General features: G+C 48.5%; 1 pseudogene; it reads left to right on the top strand.

The window, feature by feature from the left end:
* Window positions 1-3,929: 3,929 nt before the first annotated feature.
* Window positions 3,930-22,770, top strand: part of LOC140912858 (up-regulator of cell proliferation pseudogene) — a 71,061-nt pseudogene continuing 52,220 nt past the window's right edge.

The following is a 22,770-nucleotide window of genomic DNA, read 5'->3' as shown; positions in this document are numbered from 1 at the left end:
CAAAGCTTCTTTCAGTTCTTTTTGCTAAAGAAGCTGCTGGAAGAGATGAACTTTGACAACTATGTGAAATAGATAAGTAACTATGAAGAGTTTGTCAAATCCTGGATACAGAGATGTCTGATAGACCACTATGAAGGGAAGGCAAGTTTGAGAGATTTGGAGAAAGGGATTCTATCCAGAATAATAAATAAAATCAAGGGAATTCTGAAAAACTCCATAAATAAAAACAATAACACAGTTTCTGCCTTTTTAGACAGCTTTTGCAAAGAGCTGCAGCAGGACCTGGCCATTTCCAGCAATAGCTTAGTTGAAGACAATTAGAATCCGTTGAAGACAATTAAACTGCTATATTTAGAGCATGACTGTCATTTACTCTCCCTATTGTGCATTAAGAAATTAGTATTCTTGTTTTAATGTAATCACGCATAAGAAGCAACAGAAAACCATTTACAGTTAAACAAAATAAACTTGGGAACGGACTTTTTTGTGCTGGCTTATTTATTTTGAAATGTTGCCTTGGAACTTTTTGTTTTATTTAGCCCTGAGAGGAAGGATAGTGGGTGAGGTCAGCAAACATTTCAGGAGATGTGATACTTCCAAAGAACAAACCCAAGATCCCAAGTGATGCAGGAACCCTTAACATTTAAATTAGCCCTTCTGAGAGGCCTGATGCTGATAAGAATGACTGACCTCATGAAAAACGGGCTTTGTTTTCTCACTTAAACAGTGAGAAAATTTCACGGAGCCCTGAGCTATCACTGGGGGGGATGGGGTGGAGACCCAATGGGGCACAAGTTAGTAACCGCTGTGGTGGGATAGGCAGGGCCAGCTCTGGAGTCAACAGAGCAACCCTCAGGTGAAGCAGTTAAACCCCAACCCAAAGACTGGAGTTTCCACAGTTACAAGGGAAATTAGATAACTATACACACACACACACACACACACAAACAGACTGAAATATGTAGCGTTAGAAATCCCCAGTAACAACACTGATGGCCCAAACTCTCTGCAGTGACCCCAAACCATGACACTCCCTCTCTGAGTCTCTTCTCGACAGTGGGGCTGTGAGTGTAGCTGGATTGGGCAGTGGCTCCGTCTACTGTCCCACGGGGGAATCTCTTCTCTTCATTGCCACATGCCACGCAGTTGCCGTACTCTATCTGTCAGCCCAGCTGCTCAGTGGATTTGCCCATGTCACCCGGTTTCAGTTGTTCCTTTCCACATAGAATCATAGGACTGGAAGGGACCTTGAGAGATCATCAAATCCAGGGGTTCTCAACCTTTTTCTTGCTGAGACCCCATTCAACATCCTATAAAAACAATAGGGCCCGGCAGGGGGGAAGCGTGGGCTCCAGGCCAAGGGGACACACTTGGGCATAGGCATAGTTTTACTTCTATTTTTTGGGGGGGCGGGGGGAGGAATGCCTGGCATGGTTCATCCCATCTCCACAGAGCAGGGTCCAGGGAGGATGTGCCATCTCCACCCCCTGACTCACTCAGGAGGGCACCCAGCTTGTCTGTGCTCTGGGGCGATGCAACCAAAAATATATCTCAAAGTGGGGACTCAGTTCAAAAGGTTTGAAAACCGCTCAGGGTGCAGGCAGGGGGTTAGTTAGGGGCTGTGTGAAATGAGGGGAGTAGCTCAGGGTGCAGGGAGGGGATAGCTAAGGACTGTGTATGGGCAGGGGGTAGCTCAGGGTGCAGGCAGGGGGTAGCTATGGGCTGTATGCAGGCAGGGGGGCTTCCAGTGCAATGCCCAGCTTCAGGGGCAAGGCACTGGGACTCCCGGCTTCAGCCTCCCCGCTGCTCCTGGCTTGTGGGGGAGGGTAGGCTTGCCGGCTCGAGCACCGCGTTGCTCCTAGCTAGGAGGGGATGTGGGGACCCTGCCGGCTTCAGCCCCACCTAGCTTCTGGCTGCGCCACTCCCGGCTTGCGGGGGATGGGGAGGGCACCACGGGCTTCAGCCCCGCGCCGCTCCTAACTACAGCAGGGGGCCCACTGGCTTCAGACCCGCACCGCTCCTGGCTTAGGGGGAAGGGGGGGGCAGGCTTCAGCACTGGGGCTCCAGGTTTCAGCCGTGGGGCTCCGCGGCCCCCTTGAAAGGGCTCACTGACCCCCAGCTGAGAACCACTGATCTAATCCAGTCCCCTGCACTCATGGCATGACTAAGCATCATCTAGATCATCCCTGACAGGTGTTTGTCTAACCTACTCTTAAAAATCTCCATTGATGGAGATTCCAGAACCCCTCAGGCAATTTATTTCAGTGCTTAACCACCCTGACAGGAAGTTAGCCATTGATAGCTACTCTCTGGGAATGGTTTTCCACCAGTTTTGCACGCATCTTATAGTAGCTCCATCTAAGTTGTCTTTCCCTAGTTTGTTTATGAGAAGGTCATGTGAGACTGCATCAAAAGCCTTACTACCGTCAACATATACCACATCTACTGCTTCTCCCCATCCACAAGGCTTGTTACCCTGTCAAAGAAAGCTATCAGGTTGGTTTGACACGATTTGTTCTTGACAAATCCATGCTGACTATTACTTATCACCTGATTATCTTCCAGATGTTTGCAAATTTAGAGCTTAATTATTTGCTCCATTATCTTTCCAGGTACAGAAGTTAAGCTGACTGGTCTGTATTTCCCCAGGTTGTCCTTATTTTCCTTTTTATAGATGCCCATTTCCAGTCTTCTGGAATCTCTCCCATTTTCCATGACTTTTCAAAGATAATCACTAATGGCTCAGATGTCTCCTCAGTCAGCTTCTTGAGTATTCTAGGATGCATTTCATCAGGCCCTGGTGACCTGAAGACATCTAATTGGTCTAAATAATTTTTTACTTGTTCTTTTCCTATTTTATCCTCAGATCCCACCTCATTTTCACTGGCATTCAGTATGCTAGATGTCCAATTACCACTAACCCTCTTCTTGAACACTGAAACAAAGAAGTCATTAAGCACCTCTGCCATTTCCACATTTTCTGTTATTGTTTTTTTCCCTCTTCATTGAGTAATGGGCCTACCCTGTCCTTGATCTTCCTCTTGCTTCTAACGTATTTGTAGAATGTTTTCTTGTCACCCTTTATGTCTCTAGCTATGATCTGTTTTGTTCCTTGGCCTTTCTCGTTTTGTCCCTACATACTTGTGTTGTTTATGTTCATCCTTTGTCGTAATTTGACCTAGTTTCCACTTTACGTACAACAATTTTTTGATTTTTAGATCATTGAGGATCTCCTGGTTAAGCCAGCATGGTCTCTGGCTATACTTCCTATCTTTCCTATGCAGTGGAATAGTTTGCTTTTAGGCCTTGTAGTGGGGCAACTGCCCCACTCCAGTAAAACGGGTTAAAAGCATCCCTAGAGAGGGCTGTGGCTGGGCTAGGCTGATTCGGGAAGCAGCCACAGCTGTGGCCAGCTCAGTCAGGGTCCAGCTGGCCCTTATAAGAGGGCTTGGGGCCAGAAGTGAGAGGAGTATCACTCTAGCCCTGGAGGGAGAAGGGCTAGCTGCCTGGGAGCAATGTACCTGAAGTGGAGCAGTGCTGGGAAAGGGCAAAGGGAGCTGGGGAGCAGCAGCCTGGTAAATCCCCAGGCTAAGGCCTAAGAAAGGTACTGGGGAGGCAGAGGGGCAGCCTGGGGATAGGCAAAGGCAGCAGATCTTACCCCCTTGCCAATGATGAGTGGCCATTACAGACTGCAGTCTGCTCCAGTGAGCAGCGGCTAGATGATGACTTGCAGGAGCCACTGAGGCAAGGTGGGTTTAGAGGGTTGGGGGTTCCCCTGGGAGGGGAGACCCAGAGTGTGGGGGTACAGCTAGGGGGCAGCACCCCAAGGTAAAGGGGCACCGAGGTCCAGGAGGGATATGGGGGCCCTAAGGCAGGCAAGACACCAGCCTGCAGAGGGGGCTCCCAGTGCTGAAGAGCTGACTTCCAAGATGACCAGCAGGAGGCGCTATGCCGGTGAGCCTTCGCCTTGCTACAGGCAAGTAATAATGTCTCTGAAAAACTGCCAACTCTTGAACTGTTTTTCCCTTTAGACTTGCTACCCAGGGATCTTACCTACCAACTCCCTGAATTTTCTTAAGTCAGCCTTCTTGAAAGGCAGCACCTTGCACAGACGCATTGAATGTTGCCTGACATTATCAAGCTCTTTTTGAAATTCCTCACAATCCACCCAAACAAAAGAATTCGGTGTCCCGGGCAAGTTTTCCTATCTCAAGTTTTTAGTCCATTATTCCAAGTCAATAATAAACACACAGAACGCGACCAATCCTAGTGTTGCCACTCAGGGCCTCCCACTCTCCAGGTGATCATTAATTCCCACCTCTCCCCATCCAATTCTTACACCTCACATATGGGCTCTGTCTCTCCGCTGCTCCCAGCACTGGGCCCTTCTCCCCTCCTGCTGCTGCACTGAGGTTCTCCGGCCTCCCTCCTTTGGGTGGCTCAGGTCTCCCTTCCCACAGCTCGGCCTGGGGGCAATGGGGCAACAGGTCTCCTGGGGCAGGGACGCTGCAGGGGCTTGGGTGACCAGATGTCCCAATATTCAGGGCTTTTTCTTGTATAGGTGCCTATTAGCCCACACACACTCTGTCCCGATTTTTCAAACTTGCTATTTGGGCACCCTAGCAGCCCCTGGGAGTTCCCCACCCCAGGGCAGAGGGGCCCAGCTGGGCTAATTGGGGGGGGGCAGGGGGAAGCATTCTGCCTCCTGACACCCTGCCTCGCCCTGCACCTCCTGCCCTTCAGTGACCCCCAAAAAGCCTTTTCCCCCTCCTGCCCCTCATGCCCCCTGAACTGCCACCTGCCGCCTCCTGCTTCCATCTCCTTCGCTTGCCCTTTGGACGGCACCCGCCCCATTCTGCTCCCTGCCCTGAAGCAAACAACCCCCCGCCCTTTGGCTTGATAACACCCCTCCCCTGCTCCAACCTCTGTGCCCCCAGCCCCAAACCGCATGGGGCTGGGAGGAGGAGAAAGTCCTTGCCTGCTAATAAAGCCAGTTTGTGCCCCACAGCCCTGCCTTGGGGAGGGAGGGGATCAGCCTGAACTTCTCCCCCTCCCCAACACTGACCCCTGTAAACTGCCCCTGAACTTCCCCCTCCTCAACAATCCCCTCAACTCTGCCCCCCAAATCTACCCAATGCCTGGACTCTGCCCCTCCCCCATCCTGGCCCCCTCCTCAGTCCCCCTAATGAGCCCTGTATGAACCCCCAACGCCCTCTGCTCCCCTGAACCCATCTCCTGACCCCTGCAGCCCCTCCTGCACCTCAGCCCCCCTGAACTGCCCCCTCCCTTCCCTAGTGACCCCCAGCTCCACAGGGTGACTCTGCTGTGTCGGTTTAACTGTCACCCCAGGACATGCCAAGCTCCCCTCCCCCCTTACAGCCACCTGGGCCCTCATTAGCCTCGGGGGTGGGAGCTAATTTGCACAGAGGATAATGGAGCAGCCAATCAGGGGCTGGCCTGGGTGCCGGGGGGGCTATAAAGGGCTCCTCAGGGCTTGCAGACCCCTGGGCAGGGCTGTGGCTGTGCTGGGAGCCCGGGCTGCAGGGTCAGGGAGGGGTCTGGGCCCAGCCCCAGAGCCGGCAGGGGAAGCGGGAGGCTCTGGTGCTGCGCAGGGTGGGGCAAGAGCTGGGTACAAGAGGCCCCAGTCACTGCAGCTCCCCCTCTGTGGGGCTCCAGGGGAGAGGTCTGGAGCATTTGTCACACGCTTGGGATCCCCCCTGTAAGGGAGGACAAACTGGGCTTCATTCATACCCCAGTCTCAGTCATAATGCTGGGGTAACAGCGGGGGCCCCTTTCATAAAACACCTCATTATTTTTAGCTTTTCGTTTCATGGGTTGCAAGCCTCCCACATTCTCATCCAGTGAAAGAGCCGTCCCCTCCTGCTGGCATCGACCCCCATCCTTCTGACTGAATCCAATGCACCACTGCAGACTAGGGACCGAATGGCTAGGCAGCAGTTCTACGGAAAAGGGCCAAGGGGTTACAGTGTACGAGAAGCTGGATATGAGTCAACAGTGTGCCCTTGTTGCCAAGAAGGCCAATGGCATTTTGGGATGTATAAGTAGGGGCATAGCGAGCAGATCGAGGGACGTGATCGTTCCCCTCTGTTCGACATTGGTGAGGCCTCATCGGGAGTACTGTGTCCAGTTTTGGGCCCCACACTACAAGAAGGATGTGGAAAAATTGGAGAGTCCAGCGAAGGGCAACAAAAATGATTAGGGGTCTGGAACACATGAGTTATGAGGAGAGGCTGAGGGATCTGGGATTGTTTAGTCTACAGAAGAGAAGAATGAGGGGGGATTTGATAGCTGCTTTCAACTACCTGAAAGGTGGATCCAAGGAGGATGGATCTAGACTATTCTCAGTGATAGCAGATGTCAGGACAAGCAGTAATGGTCTCAAGTTGCAGTGGGGGAGGTTTAGGTTGGATATTAGGAAAAACTTTTTTCACTCGGAGGGTGGTGAAACACTGGAATGCGTTCTTTTTGGAGGTGGTGGAATCTCCTTCCTTAGAAGTTTTTAAGGTCAGGCTTGACAAAGCCCTGGCTGGGATGATTTAATTGGGGATTGGTCCTGCTCTGGGCAGGGGGTTGGACTAGATGACCTCCAGAGGTTCCTTTCAACTCTGATATTCTATGATTCTCTTGCAGTGATTTCCCATAAACCCTGGGAAAAGCTGTTTGTCCACTCTGCCCAAAATACCTTCCTCTCCATATCCTGTTCCTGACTCATTTACTAAATTTAAATTGATTTACATTTCTGACAGCCTGAGATCTTGCTGTATATCAAGCAGAGCAGGCACTTTGTTGGGATCTCTAGATGCTGACAGAGCACAGAATAAAGACACATGGCTCAAACCCTGAACTCCTTACTCAGGATTTCAAATGGCAGTTGCCTCAGTAAGTTTTAGTGGGGGCTTGGCTACATTTTCAGGATTCCAAGCTCGAGGACACTAACCCATTCTAGTGCACTAAAACCAGAGTGTAGTCGTAGGGGCACAAGTGGCTAGGTGTAAACACCCATCCACGATGCTAGCCACATCCTCTGGCAGCTAGTCCCTCCTGCCACTCACACTGCTGCAGCAATGTTATTTTTAGTGCCCAACCTGGATCAGAGCTAGTGTGTGTATCTCTACCTGAGCTGGGAATCAGACCCCCAGCTTGAAGTGTAAACGTACCCTAAGTAAAACTGTGTAAGTAGCTTAGGCTCTAGTCAATAATGACTTATTTAATGAAGGTGGGATATTGGTACCCTTCCCAGGATAGAGTCCCCCATCCTGTAAGTATGGCTTACATTCTTCATCAGCAAGGAGATGTGGAGAACTTTAACAGAACTGTGAAAGATAGACATGGGAAAAGGATACTTTACAAGTATGATGGCTTTGCTAATGAGGGCACAACAACTCCCATCAGCCCTCTCCCTACTGTACATCCCTTTACCCTGCCCAGGAACCTAAGTATTTAATCAGTTCCTGATGGGCTTATTCATTGATTCCAAGGCCAGAAGGGACAATTGTGATTGTCTAGTCTAGTCTGACCTTCTGTATAACACAGGCCAGAGAACTGCCCCATAATTCATAGAGCAGATTTTTTTTTTAATGGCCAAACTTGAATTAAAAATGATCAGTGATAGAGAATCCACCATGACCCTTGGTAAATTGTTCCAGTGGCTAATTACCCTCACTGTCAAAAATGTACAACTTATTCCCAGTCTGAATTTGTGTAGCTTCAACTTCCATCCATTGGAGCGAGTTATACCATCTCTGCTAGAGAAAATATTTGTTCCCCATTTAGATACTTATAGACTGTAATCAAGTCACCCCTTCACCTTCTCTTTGTTAAGCTAAATCACTCTAAGGCATGTTTCAGAGTAGCAGCCGTGTTAGTCTATATTTGCAAAAAGAAAAGGAGTACTTGTGGCACCTTAGAGACTAACCAATTAATTTGAGCATAAGCTTTTGTGAGCTCCTTCAGGATAGGTTGTAGATCCTTGATAATGCGTTGGAGAGGTTTTAGTTGGGGGCTGAAGGTGATGGCTAGTGGCGTTCTGTTATTTTCTTTGTTAGGCCTGTCCTGTAGTAGGTGACTTCTGGGTACTCTTCTGGCTTGTCAATCTGTTTCTTCACTATCAAGCATTCTTACAACTACAATACCCACCTGCTGAACTAGCCATCACCTTCAGCCCCTACTAAAACCTCTCCAACGCATCATCAAGGATCTACAACCTATCCTGAGGGACGACCCATCACTCTCACAAATCTTGGGACACAGGTCAGTCCTTGCCTACAGACAGCCTCCCAACCTGAAGCGAATGCTCACCAGCAACCACATACCACACCACAGAACCACTAACCTGGGAACCTATCCTTGCAACAAAGCCCGTTGCCAACAGTGTCCACCTATCTATTCAGGGGACACCATCACAGGGCCTAATAACATCAGCCACACTATCAGAGGCTCGTTCACCTGCACATCTACCAATGTGATATATGCCATCATGTGCCAGCAATGGCCCTTTGTCCTGTACATTGGTCAAACTGGACAGTCTCTACGTAAAAGAATAAATGGACACAAATCAGATGTCAAGAATTATAACATTCATAAACCAGTCGGAGAACACTTCAATCTCTCTGGTCACGCGATTACAGACATGAAAGTTGCGATATTACAACAGAAAAACTTCAGAAATAGACTCCAACGAGAGACTGCTGAATTGGAATTAATTTGCAAATTGGATACAATTAACTTAGGCTTGAATAGAGACTGGGAGTGGTTGAGTCATCATAAAAAGTAACCTATTTCCCCTTGTTTATTCCTTCCTCCTCCCCCCCCCCCTGCCCCCCGTTCCTCAGATGTTCTTGTTAAACCCTGGATTTGTGCTGGAAATGCCCCACCTTGATTATCATACACATTGTAAGGAGAGTGATCACTTTAGATAAGCTATTACCAGCAGGAGAGTGGGGTGGGGGGAGAGAAAACCTTTTGAAGTGATAAACACCCATTTTCTCATGGTCTGTGTGTATAAAAACATCCTCACTGTATTTTCCACTGTACACATCCGATGAAGTGAGCTGTAGCTCACAAAAGCTTATGCTCAAAAAAATTGGTTAGTCTCTAAGGTGCCACAAGTACTCCTTTTCTCTCAGCAAAGGTAGGGATGGAGCCACCCACGAGCAGCCCTGACCACCCCTGCTTTGGTCCACAGTGTGTGAAAACCTACTAATAACATACACAGGTGAGTTCACAGCATGTCATGATCAACAGTGGCGAGGTCAGTGGCTGATCTAATCACATCAACACGAACCTTAATCCTCAGTTACTCTGAGGCTGTTTATAAATGTTTATATCTGACCGGCTGGTCCTGCTCTCTTCTGTCTAACATGGCTGGAAGTTTGCCAAGGGTTTCTTGGCTCCCATAGCCCAGCAGACAGAGAAGTGACAGCTGCAATGTCTATATTTAATATGTAACTCTCTGACGATGGATATTTGTATAAAAGATCTGGTGGGATCAAAATTTTAACTCCAACACAGCACTTGCTTCCAAGCTTTCTCCCTTGTGGGTGACTGGAGAGGAAGATTTTGTAACAGTTATAAGGGTTTATACCTTACTGCTTGTGATAATATTGCTTGTGAAGAAGCCCAACGACCTCCAATAAAAATATATAGCATAGGTGTTAGCTAGAGAGCAAATCTAAGTCCTACTCGTGTACCCCACTCCCCAGAGCAGGGCTAAGGCTCACTGGGCTGTACACTGCAGCCGGGAATGTGGGAGGGAGGCACTCGGGCTGTGCGGAACCTGATTCAAATAATAATGGAGATAAAAAGAAAATGACTGTAATATCACAAAACTGCTGCCCCTCAGACCTTCCTCCTCACTGCATCCTCCCTTCTCTTGTCTTTCTGTTTAGTTTCTCCCTTCCTAATTAAACCCAGCACCACCACTGCCAAAAAACACACATCCCACTGGCACTAACATGGGGTCTGCTGCCATCCCATTGATGGTTCTGTCTGAGAGTTATATCGCTTCCCCCTACCCTGTCTTTGTCTGGTCTATTTAGAATTGTTCCTCAGACTAGCACTGTCTGCCATCCTCTGTTTGTATAGTTTCCAGTACAATGGGGCCCCGATCTCGGTTGGTCACTAGGTACGACTGCAACACACATGACTGAAACTTCTTCCCCTTTGTTATTAATCTCAGTGATAAAAGAACAGGTCATTTGTTTCAAGACCCCAAGTTAAGGAGGACTCTCTACTGCATGGCATGATGGCATGTGACTAGAAATGTGGGGAACAAACACTCCCCACATCTCTTAGGTGTGTCAGTAGCATATAATTACAGATTGACTGTAGGGTTGCCAACCCTCTGGGGTTGCCAACCCTCCAGGATTGCCCTGGAGTCTCCAGGAATTAAAGATTAATCTTGAATTAAAGATATGTAACATGAGGAGTTTACCTCCAGGAATACATCTAACTAAAATTGGCAACCCTAGTGACTGACTAGGCTAATAAATGAGTCACCTCCCCAAGAGTGGAACTCTAACCTGATTGCTAATAACTGATCCAGGGCTGTGCCTGAGGGGAAAGGGAGTGATGTGATTGGCCTAGGTCTGGACTGAACCCACTCTGATAAACTCAGTTCAGTTTTGCCAGACACAATCTGATCATCACTGTTAATTACCAGCAGGAGAGTGAGTTTGTGTGTGTGTGTATGGGGGTGGGGGGGATGTGAGAGAACCTGGATTTGTGCAGGAAATAGCCCAACTTGTTTATCATGCACATTGTGTAAAGAGTTGTCACTTTGGATGGGCTATCACCAGCAGGAGAGTGAATTTGTGTGGGGGGGTGGAGGGTGAGAAAACCTGGATTTGTGTGGGAAATGGCCCACCTGATGATCACTTTAGATAAGCTATTACCAGGAGGACAGTGGGGTGGGAGGAGGTATTGTTTCATATTCTCTGTGTATATATAAAGTCTGCTGCAGTTTCCACGGTATGCATCCGATGAAGTGAGCTGTAGCTCACGAAAGCTCATGCTCAAATAAATTGGTTAGTCGCTAAGGTGCCACAAGTACTCCTTTTCTTTTTGCGAGTACAGACTAACACGGCTGTTACTCTGAAAACTGTTAATTCTGTAGACTTAGTCACAGCTCAGTAGTGACCTGGCCCTGCCATACCAGCATCCTGGCTGGGAGCACGTCCCTGGGAGCAGGGGGAGAGCAGAAAGATATCAGTGTCCCGAAACAGCTGCTCTTGCCCTGCCAGTGACACTCTCTGATGAAGGACAGTCTGAACCTGAGCTTAAACCCTTTCAGTTTCATCTTGGTTCACCACTGGATACAAATAGAGCCTGTGATGGTGCCAAGGGTCACAGGAGAGGGGGATGATGTGCGCTCTTTAGGGACGTGACTTCTTCTCTTCTGCCAATTTCCTGTAAACCCAGAGGGACACCAGCCAGCGGCTCTCCCCAAAATACTTCTTGAAATGTCTGACTTACTATAAGCGTCCACTGCATAATACAGACACTTCGTTGGGGGATGGGATCTCTTTAGATTCTCACACAGACTGTGAGGTAGATACGAGGCTGGCCAACCTAGGGAATTAGCTCTCGCCACTCAGGAGCACCCTCTGCAGGTGGTGTCTTGCCCATAATTACCTGCCCTTTTCCAAGCTCCACCACATTAGGCCCTGCATCCCTCCCAGACCATGGTGCACTTTCCTGGGGTACCGCCCTCTGGCGGTGCCCCACTCTCTGGGTGCTGCCCCTCCAGGGAACTGGCTACCCCTAATCCCACCACTCGCCTCAGTGACCCACTGCCGTTCTTCACCTAGCCCCTTCCCTCAGGGGCAAACTGCAGTCTGAACTGGCCACTCATCATCAGCAAGGGGGGTGGACCTGCTGCCTCTTCCTCCCCGGCTGCCCCTCCGCAGCTCTAATACCTCCTCCAGGCCCTGTATCAGGCCCTCAGCCTGGGAGTTGGTCAGGCCAGAGCTACCCTAGCTCCCCCTGACCTTCCCCAGCATTGCTCTGTCCAAGTACCTTTCCCTGTCTAGGCAGCCAGCCCCATCACCTCATTCAGTTTTCTCATTTATTTTTTCAACAGTCACCCTGTGCAGCCTCGTACATCCTGCCATATCAGTACCCCGACACAGGCCTGTGGATAAGGCTGATGTTGCAAACTTTATGTTCTGGGTTTAGTGTATGTGTCGAAGGGGGTCACACACTAGGTTGCTACTGTCGGGTGAACTTATTTCACACCCCAGAGGATCCTCACATCCCTCCATTCCCTCACATCCCTCGCACAAGCTTCCTGCATGCCACGCTCCCATGCCCCTCTATTTCAGGGGCTCTGTGTGCCCCCCAAAGTCCCTCCTCCTCCCATACTACACCCCCCCCGTTTCCCCCTCCAATGACAGCAGCTCTGTGTGACTCCCATTCCCCCCATACCAGGGGCTTTGTGTACCCCATTCCTCACTCCCCCCATTCCTCCCCCAATAGCAGGGGTTCTGAATGTGCTCCCATTCCCCTACCCCCCCATTTTCCTTCACTCCCTCCATACCAGACTTCCCTAATCTTCCCCCCACCAGGAGCTCTGTGTGCCCCCCATTACTCCCTCCCTCTAAACCAGGGCCCCCCTTCACTCTCAGGCCAGCTCTGTCTGCCCCCCATTCCCAACTTCCCTCCATGCTAGGGGTGCTATGTGCCCCCTTCCCCCTATACCAGGTTCTCCTAATTTCATGCTGTCTGGAGTGGCTCACAACTGTGAGTGCCAATCTCAGGGCAGACTGTCAGAAAATAGGTCAGAGAGACCAACATGGTGGTGTGTTTTATAATTAGGGTGACCATATTTCCCTGTGCTGGGTATGAACACCTCGTAAAATTACTAGTGAGTTCACTGGCAATCAATCAGAACTATGCAGTACAAACATTCAAATTAACATCAAGTTGACTGAGCCTCCATTAAAAAGAAATACTGCCTAGTTGGATTCTTTTTATTTACCTTCTTATCTTTAAGGCTTTAGGGTTCACATTTAGGGGTGTGTGACACCCCCACACACACCTTCCCACACCTGCAGGGTGAGGTGACACACACACATGCCCATACACCTCTCTCACACGGGTGTATGTGTGTGTGACTGACAGACTTGGCCCTTTCCCTGCCTGGTGCTCTTTGCCCTCCATGCCTTGCTGGGCCCCCGGGTCAGACCTGCCGCTCCTGGTACCTGGTGCCACATCTTACCAAGGCAACACATGGATGGGGGCACGCAGGCTCACATGCCTCCCCCCATTTCTGCAAGGGCTTATACCAAAATATGGCATGTGGCCACCAGCAGCCTTTTGGCACTGTGCAGGAGGGAAGGGCTAGGAGCTGCTTCCAGCCACAGAGGAGGAGTAGAGGGGAAGTGATGACCTGGCCCTTGTCTTTGCAGAGCTCATCTCATCTTGTTCCCCCCACCGTGGCTGGAAGCAGCTTGTCCCTTACTGCCCACACAGTATCATAAATTAGCTAAGACCTCCATGCTTCTGCTGGCCACCAACCTAGATGCCTTCTGTCCCCCCCGGCTACAGCGTGGGAAGGAAGGGGTTAAGCCTTAAGAATGCACTGTGCACCAGGGCCCAGGTAACCTGATTGCAGAGGCTTCAGAGAACCCGGCCAGAGAGGTAGCTCAGCAGGGGAGGGTGCCTAGGGGACAGAGCAGCCCCACGCTCCTTGGGGGCTGGACCGCAGGGCAAAGAGGGCACTAAACCCCTGTCCGGGGGCTGCTGTGAAGCCTGCAGGGTCAGGTTGGGAACAGGCTGGAAATTGTTTCCCACCCCAGTCCAGAGCTTAGCGGCTTCCCCATGCATGCATTGCCCAGGGCTTTGACACACGCAGGGCTTGGCTCCTCCTGGCCAGTGGCCCGGGTTGGAGGGTCTTGGGCTTTCCCAGGGTGCTGGCCCAGCCAGAGGCAGTGGGGGAAGGAAGGAGTCTGCCGGCCATACTGTTAATAAGTGCAGGGCTCCAAACAGGAGCTGGTTCTCCGCACAGCGCTGGGAGTGGGATATGTCCTGCTGTGTGTTTGGGGTGGGGGTTGATATGGAGGAGCAGCAGGACTTGTGGGGGTGAAGGGGCAAAGCAGGGAGAGGACAGTGGGAGGAGGAGCATGTAAAGGGCCGATGGTGATATCTGATCTCTGGTCACACAATCTATCACATATCTATTCAGGGAACACCATCAAAGGGCCTAATAACATCAGCCACACTATCAGAGGCTCGTTCACCTGCACATCCACCAATGTGATATATGCCATCATGTGCCAGCAATGCCCCTCTGCCATGTCCATTGGTCAAACTGGACAGTCTCTACGTAAAAGAATAAATGGACACAAATCAGATGTCAAGAATTATAACATTCATAAACCAGTCGGAGAACACTTCAATCTCTGTGGTCACGCAATCACAGACATGAAGGTCGCTATCTTAACTGTCCAAAACTGGAAGATCGGAAATTCATGAAAAAACTCGTACAGATACAGACAGGCATCATCTTCCTTTCCAAATGCAGACAGATGGACATCGTACCAAAAGGACTGAAGGTAAAAAATCCATTACAATCTACATACCACACAGACTATGCTGACAGCTTGTGCCACACGCTCTCAAAGAAACTGCGGAACCACCTGATCAACATCCTCTACAGCAAACAGGGAAAGATTAAGAATGAGCTCTCAGAACTGGATACTCTCACAAAAAAACAACCCTCCACACAAACTTCCTCGTGGCTGGAATTTACAAAAACTAGACAAGCCATTTACAACACACACTTTGCTTCTCTACAAAAGAAAAAAGACACTAAACAATCTAAACTACTACATGCCACAAGGGGCCACAGCAATGGTTCCCTTAACCCACCCAGCAATATTGTTAATCTATCCAATTATACTCTTAGCCCAGCAGAAGTATCTGTCCTATCTCGGGGTCTCTCCTTCTGTCCCTCCACCCCCACGAACATGATACAGTTCTGCGATGACCTAGAATCCTATTTTCAACGTCTCCGACTCAAGGAATATTTCCAACACACCTCTGAACAACATACTAATCCACAGAGACCTTCCTACCAACACTACAAAAAGAAGGATTCTAGGTGGACTCCTCCTGAAGGTCGAAACAAGAGACTGGACTTCTACATAGAGTGCTTCCGCTGACGTGCATGGGCTGAAATTGTTGAAAAGCAGCATCACTTGCCCCATAACCTCAGCTGTGCAGAACACAATGCCATCCACAGCCTCAGAAACAACTCTGACAGCATAGTCAAAAAGGCTGACAAAGGAGGTGCTGTTGTCATCATGAATAGGTCAGCATATGAACAAGAGGCTGCCCGGGAGCTCTCTAACACCACTTTCTACGAGCCATTACCCTCTGATCCCACTGAGAGTTACCAAAAGAAACTACACCATATGCTCAAGAAACTCCCTGAAAAAGCACAAGAACAAATCTGCACAGACACACCCCTGGAACCCCGACCAGGGCTATTCTATTTGCTACCCAAGATCCATAAACCTGGAAATCCTGGATGCCCCATCATCTGAGGCATTGGCACCCTGACAGCAGGATTGTCTGGCTATGTAGACTCCCTCCTCAGGCCCTACGCTACCAGCACTCCCAGCTATCTTCGAGACACCACTGACTTCCTGAGGAAACTACAATCCATCGGTGATCTTCCTGAAAACACCATCCTGGCCACTATGGATGTAGAAGCCCTCTACACCAACATTCCACACAAAGATGGACTACAAGCCGTCAGGAACAGTATCCCCAATAATGTCACGGCTAACCTGGTGGCTGAACTTTGTGACTTTGTCCTCACCCATAACTATTTCACATTTGGGGACAATGTATACCTTCAAATCAGTGGCACTACTATGGGTACCCGCATGGCCCCTCAGTATGCAAACATTTTTATGGCTGACTTAGAACAACGTTTCCTCAGCTCTCGTCCCCTATTGCCCCTACTCTACTTGAGCTCTATTGATGACATCTTCATCATCTGGCCCATGGAAAAGAAGCCCTTGAGGAATTCCACCATGATTTCAACAATTTCCATCCCACCATCAACCTCAGCCTGGACCAGTCCACACAAGAGATCCACTTCCTGGACACTACGGTGCTAATAAGCGATGGTCACATAAACACCACCCTATACCGGAAACCTACTGACCGCTATTCCTACCTACATGCCTCCAGCTTTCACCCAGACCACACCACACAATCCATTGTCTACAGCCAAGCTCTACGATACAACTGTATTTGCTCCAAACCCTCAGACAGGGACAAACACCTACAAGATCTCTATCAAACATTCTTACAACTACAATACCCACCTGCTGAAGTGAAGAAACAAATTGACAGAGACAGAAGAGTACCCAGAATTCATCTACTACAGGACAGGCCCAATGAGGAAAACAACAGAACGCCACTAGCCATCACTTTCAGCCCCCAACTAAAACCTCTCCAATGCATCATCAAGGATCTACAACCTATCCTGAGGGATGACCCATCACTCTCACAAATCTTGGGAGACAGGCCAGTCCTTGCCTACAGACAGCCCCCCAACCTGAGGCAAATACTCACCAGCAGCCACATACCACACAACAGAACCACTAACCCAGGAACCTACCCTTGCAACAAAGCCCGTTGCCAACTGTGTCCACATATCTATTCAGGGGACACCATCATAGGGCCTAATCACATCAGCCACACTATCAGAGGCTCGTTTATCTGCACATCTACCAATGTGATATATGCCATCATGTGCCAGCAATGCCCCTCTGCCATGTACATTGGCCAAACTGGACAGTCTCTACGTAAAAGAATAAATGGACACAAATCAGATGTCAAGAATTATAACATGCAAAAACTGGTTGGAGAACACTTCAATCTTTTTGGTCACTCAATTACAGACCTAAAAGTGGCAAGTCTTCACCAGAACTAAGATGGAATATAAGCTGGCCCACCAGGGTTCCCCACCCTCCATTGCTGGTAAAAGATCCCGCCACTTGGTAGCTGGGTGGGACACGAGGGTGGGGAAATGCTCCCAGCACTGGCAGCTACTCCCCTGGTCAGGGTGGGTTTTTTGCAGCACTGAGAGAGCTCTTTCCCAGCGCTGGTGCTGCGACTACAGAGCCACGTTAAAGCGTTGCCACGCTTGGTGGTGAAGACATCCCCTAAGTCCAGACAAGGGTGAGGGCACAGTGCCCCTCTTGCTTTGCCTTCATTCAGATGGGAGGCAGTAATTTAGGGCAGGCATCTAACAGCAGAAAATTAACAGAACCCCACGATGGCTCAGCTGTGCTGGCTGACACGTTCCGTGTGAGAGAGCAGAGAACCACATCTCCATCCATTCCCCTCCCACCTTCAGCCATGGACACACAGTCCTTTCCTCCAGCTCTTGACACAGCTCCAGGGATTTATGCCTCTTCTTCCTGCCCCCTTGTCAAATTGAGAGAAGAAACTTGTCCCTGAAGCGGTTTCCAGAGCTCACGTGCCAGTTCTGCTTCTCCGAGAGCTTCTCCTGCGGCTTGCGGGCAGGGATGTCCTGCTCTGAGGGGCCAGTGCTGATGGGACACCTCCCCAGCTGCAAAGGGAGGTTACTGGGGGGCAAGGAGAGGCCCTTCTGGCCTATGCTATGGAAGGACTGGGGGAGCAGGAATATCTGGGAGGACCATGGGAGAGAAGGAATGGTGGGGGCAGCTATAACCTCTGTAAATGCCCCCACCATTAATGTCATGCATCCTTAGTCAGGAGTTCTCTCCCTGATGATTGGCCCATGGTACAAGAGATCCTTAGTTCAATCACTGGGGATCCCCGTCACTGATGATCTTTGTGAAAGGCAAAGGAGGCCTTTGCAGCTGAGCTAGGATCTGTGCTCTTTCTCCCTCCCCACCTACGACTGCAGTTTCTTCTTCTCTCCACCTCCTACAAGGAGGTCAAATATATCCCGTCCATTGATAGCCACCTTTGAAGTTCAGGTGTGGACAAAGCACCCTTTCAGTTAGGCTAAATATGGGAGCAGTTAAATACCCCATGGTTTAGTGGGAGCAAAAACAACAGAACCCACCACCCAAGGCATGGACCAGCATGGCAAGGCCTGAGTAGTAGGTGAGACAAGCAGGCTGAGGAGAACCCTAGGACTGATTGAAAAAATGCAGGGGCTGGGGAATGGATTTATGTTGCAGATAACTATCGAAAGGAATAAGGAAGCCAGCAGAAACCCAGAGAAGCCTTGATAATGTGGCTGTGGAGGAAGCCAAGAAAAAGCCTTTGTTAGGGCACAGGACTGGCTACAAGCAAGTTTGCATTTCTAATGTGTTCAGGGAAACAGAGCTGTGTGCACCTTCTTCTTAAGTAAACAAGATTGTACCAAGAAATATGGGACATTTATAATCAATTTCTCCTCTTAATGGAAACAACCTGGAGAGGCCCCGAATACTGCTATCCACTTGGACCAAGAGGCAACACTATAAAGAAATACAATACACACAAAAAATGCCTTTAGCTTGAACTGCAACACAAAACCTTAACTCTGAATTCATACTTCCCCCCACACGAAAAGAATAGATCATGTATCTTCACATTTCTAGAAAGCTCATGTTAATGTTGCTGATGTCACAGTTAAAGTTTGTGTTACAGTTGGAGGTAGTGGGCAGTAGCCTGTGGAATCGCCAGGTCCATCAATAAGAGTGATTAACACAATCTGTGGGTTTTAAGGCTTGATAGAGAAGCTTCCGAGTCTAAGGCCAGCCATGCTCTCTGGTTTATTTGGGCAGATCCTCTGAAGCCTGCTTGTGACACCCCACCCCCCTCCACAGGGCCACAGACCCCCCAGTTGAGAACCACTGTGGTAGAATAGATCCCTGTCAGCCGAAAGAGCTAAGGCTTTGTCTTCACTGCAGAGTTAACTCGAGTTTTCTACACTCAGTTACTGGGCTTGAGTCAGCCTCTCTCACGTGAGAAGAGCCGCACTGTGAATAAACAAAGGTCCTGCTGTGTCCAGACTGGCACTGCACTCACTCAGGTGGGGCACTGAGACTTTTAGGAGCTCATCCCAAGGCTCTTTGCACAGCAGTGAGCTGAGCCACTCTATGGATTCTTTCCCAGTGGATGGTGGGAGAACTTGTCTGTCCTTTCTTGGGACACAGGGGGAAGAGTTGGAAGGCATTGGAGAATTAGAAGCACTCAAGTGCAGCTAGCTTGCATCCATACTACAGAAAGATCATGTTAGCTGGTGAGTTGTGCTAACTTAGGCTTTAGCCTGTGCCCCGAGGGGCCAGCTCACTTGAGTTATTAGCAGCACATCTTGAGGGTTTTTCTGTGTGGACAGGAGTCGAGTTAGGGCAATGCATAAGGTGTAGCTCGAGTTAACTCGGCATCTCCTTTTGAATCTGAGCAATATTATCTGCAGAATACAATGAAAATACTTCACTTTCACAAGCCCCATTCACACCTGGCAGTGCCAATCTCTTCTAACCATGTTCACTGCCACCACAAAACAAAGGGCGATAAGAGGACATTGTCTTGGGGAAGGTCTGTCTCCTCCGGCTCTCTGGTTTGCTGAAAGTCTAATTCCAACTCGGGATTTATGCCACCTTTCTCCCACAGCTTTGGGGCTTGCAGAGTCTGTGATTCCTGATTTAATACCTCCATCAAGATAAACAGAAGAGAAATAAGTTATTTAATGACTAATTCTCTTCAATCACATCCTGTTTTGTATGTGTTTGTTTTATTCAATACACTGCACCTGCCGGCAGGGCCGGCCCACAACATTTTGGCACCTCAGGCATTAGGGTGACCAGATGTCCCAACTTTATAGGGCCAGTGCCGACTTTTGGGTCTTTTTCTTATATGGGTTCCTATTACCCCCCACCCCCGTCCTGATTTTTTACATTTGCTGTCTGGTCACCCTATGAGGCGGGGAGCTCAAATGACACCCCCATGCCCCCTTGCTTGGGCCAAAACTTTGAAAGGTCTCAATTCTGCCTTCTTTCTGTTCTACTCCGCCCATGGTACTGCTCTGCGACCTACCCCAATAAAGGAGAACTAACAACTTTAAATGCCTTGTTCAAAAATTGTCAGTACACTTTATTATGCAGACAAGAAAAGTTACATTTGCTGTTCAGGCATTTGAAAGTTAACACTGGCATTTTGATGTTTGAATAATCAAAGTGGTGCTTCCGTGCCTTCTTGGTTGCAGAGATTTGAACTGCTTCTGCTTCCTGAAGGTCCACAGTCTGGGCCAACTCATACTCTATTGAGATGGTTGCAAGGCCGACTAGCCTCTCCTGGGTCATTGTGGAGCGTAGATGTGATTTTACTAATTTCAGCTTGGAGAAGCTGTGTTCTCCACTGGCAGCTGTTACAGGAAGTGTTAGAAGTATGCACAGAGCAACAAAATAATTTGGAAAGATGGTGGTCATCTTATTTGTGCACGTATATTCCAGAACAGCCTTTGGAGTTGATCCTATTGAATGTATCTGAAAAGCTTTCAGTTCATCACCTATATCACTTGCATCAATATCGCACATGTCGTCATGTGTCAACACGGTCTCTAGTGCCCTGCATTGCTGGTTTAGGTCTTCTTCAGGTACAGTGAGGAGTTTGGGAACATCCTACAACATCCCAAATATGCTGCTGTGATCCTTGAGCTGCATGAAACGTTCTGCAACTGATTGTATCGCACAGTCTAGCACCCGGTTAAAGAATTCAGCTTTGAATTGTTGTTTGGGGTCTCTTATGAGATTCTCCCATGCCTCATATACAAAATGTCGTCTTCTTCGGTGACTCTTGTATTCTTGAATGGGTGGGGAAATAGCTTCAGTGTGAAGCTCCTCTACCCATTTCTGCGCACTCTTCAGAACATTTTGAAATCCCTCATCTGGCCGGAAGGAGTGTAGGTGGCTGCAACGGCAGAGGAGCCAGCCACCAGAGCTGGAGACAGGGGAGGTTGAGGGGGAGTTCTGCTGGAGGAGAAGCACTGAGGTGAGAAGGCAAAGACAGACACAGAGGCAGCAGTGGTGGTGACCCGAGCGGTGGGGGACACAATGAAAAACTCATGTTTTCTTCCATTGTTGCCCTCTTTAATGTTTTTAATGAAGTAAATACTCATGGGAACTGTGCGCTCATGGGAGACTTTAACTTCCCAGATATAGACTGGAGGACAAGTGCTAGTAATAATAATAGGGCTCAGATTTTAATAGATGCGATAGCTGATGAATTCCTTCATCAAGTAGTTGCTGAACCAACAACTGGGGATGTCATTTTAGATTTGGTTTTGGTAAGTTGTGAGAACCTCCTAGAAAAAATGGTTGTAGGGGACACCCTGGGTTCCAGTGATCATGAGCTAATTCACCTTAACCTGAAGGGAAGGATAACAAAAAATAGATCTGTGAGTAGGGTTTTTGATTTCAAAAGGGCTAACTTAAAAAAAAAATAAGGACATTAGTTAGGGAAGTGGATTGGACTGAAGAACTTATGGATCTAAAGGCAGAGGAGGCCTGGGATTCCTGCAAGTCAAAGTTGCAGAAGCTGTCAGAAGCCTGCATCCCAAGAAAGGGGAAAAAATTCATAGGCAGGACTTGTAGACCAAGCTGGATGAGCAAGCATCTCAGAGAGGTGATTAAGACAAAGCAGAAAGTATACAGGGAGTGGAAGATGGGAGGGATCAGCAAGGAAAGCTACCTTATTGAGGTTCGAACATGTCGGGATAAAGTGAGAAAGGCTAAAAGCCATGTAGAGTTGGACCTTGCAAAGGGAATTAAAACAAATAGTAAAAGGTTCTATAGCCATATAAATAAGAAGAAAACAAAGAAAGAAGAAGTGGGACAGTTAAACACTGAGGACTGAGTGGAAGTTAAGGATAATCATAGAATCATAGGATATCTAGGCATGGCCCAATATCTAAACAAGTACTTTGCCTTTGTCTTTAATGAGGCTAATGAGGATCTTAGGGTAATGGTAGCATGACAAATGGGAATGAGGCTATGGAGGTAGAGATTACCATATCCGAGGTAGAAGCCAAACTTGGCCCTTGGAGGATTGGTTGACCACAGGATGACTATGGGCCACCAATGTGATATGGCCGTGAAGAAAGCTAATGCGGTTTTGGCATGCATCAGGCGAGGTATTTCCAGTAGAGATAAGGAGGTGTTAGTACCGTTCTACAAGGCACTGGTGAGACCTCATCTGGAAGACTGTGTGCAGTTCTGATCTCCCATGTTTAAGAAGGATACAGGAACAGGTACAGAGAAGAGCTACTAGGATGATCCGAGAAATGGAAAACCTGTCTTATGAAAGGAGACTCAAGGAGCTTGGCTTCTTTAGCCTAACCAAAAGAAGGCTGAGGGAACATGTGATTGCTCTCTATAAATACATCAGAGGGATAAATACCATGGAGGGAGAGGAATTCTTTAAGCTCAGTACCAATGTGGACACAAGAACAAATGGATACTGTGGAAGAAGACAAGTTCTTACTTTTAGTTTGCATGCAACAAGTTAGAGACAGTTTTATTTTTAGGCAATTGCAAGAAGGAAGACAGCCGTTTGGACAGGGTGTCTGTTTTTATGCAAATTTTTAAAGTATAAACAATGTAAAGCAAGTATTTATACCTTTTTATTACATAAAGCTCTGCTTTGTCTATACATTTTTTATATTGTATTTGTTTTTAACATGTTTTTGCTACAATTACATTTTATTGTTCTTTTAAGGTAAGGTTTTTGCTTTGCAATTTTTGTACGCTT

The sequence above is a fragment of the Lepidochelys kempii genome, chromosome 6 (assembly GCF_965140285.1).
Source record: "Lepidochelys kempii isolate rLepKem1 chromosome 6, rLepKem1.hap1, whole genome shotgun sequence".
Taxonomy (NCBI): Eukaryota; Metazoa; Chordata; order Testudines; family Cheloniidae; genus Lepidochelys; species Lepidochelys kempii.
This window is presented reverse-complemented; position numbering and strand designations above follow the sequence as displayed.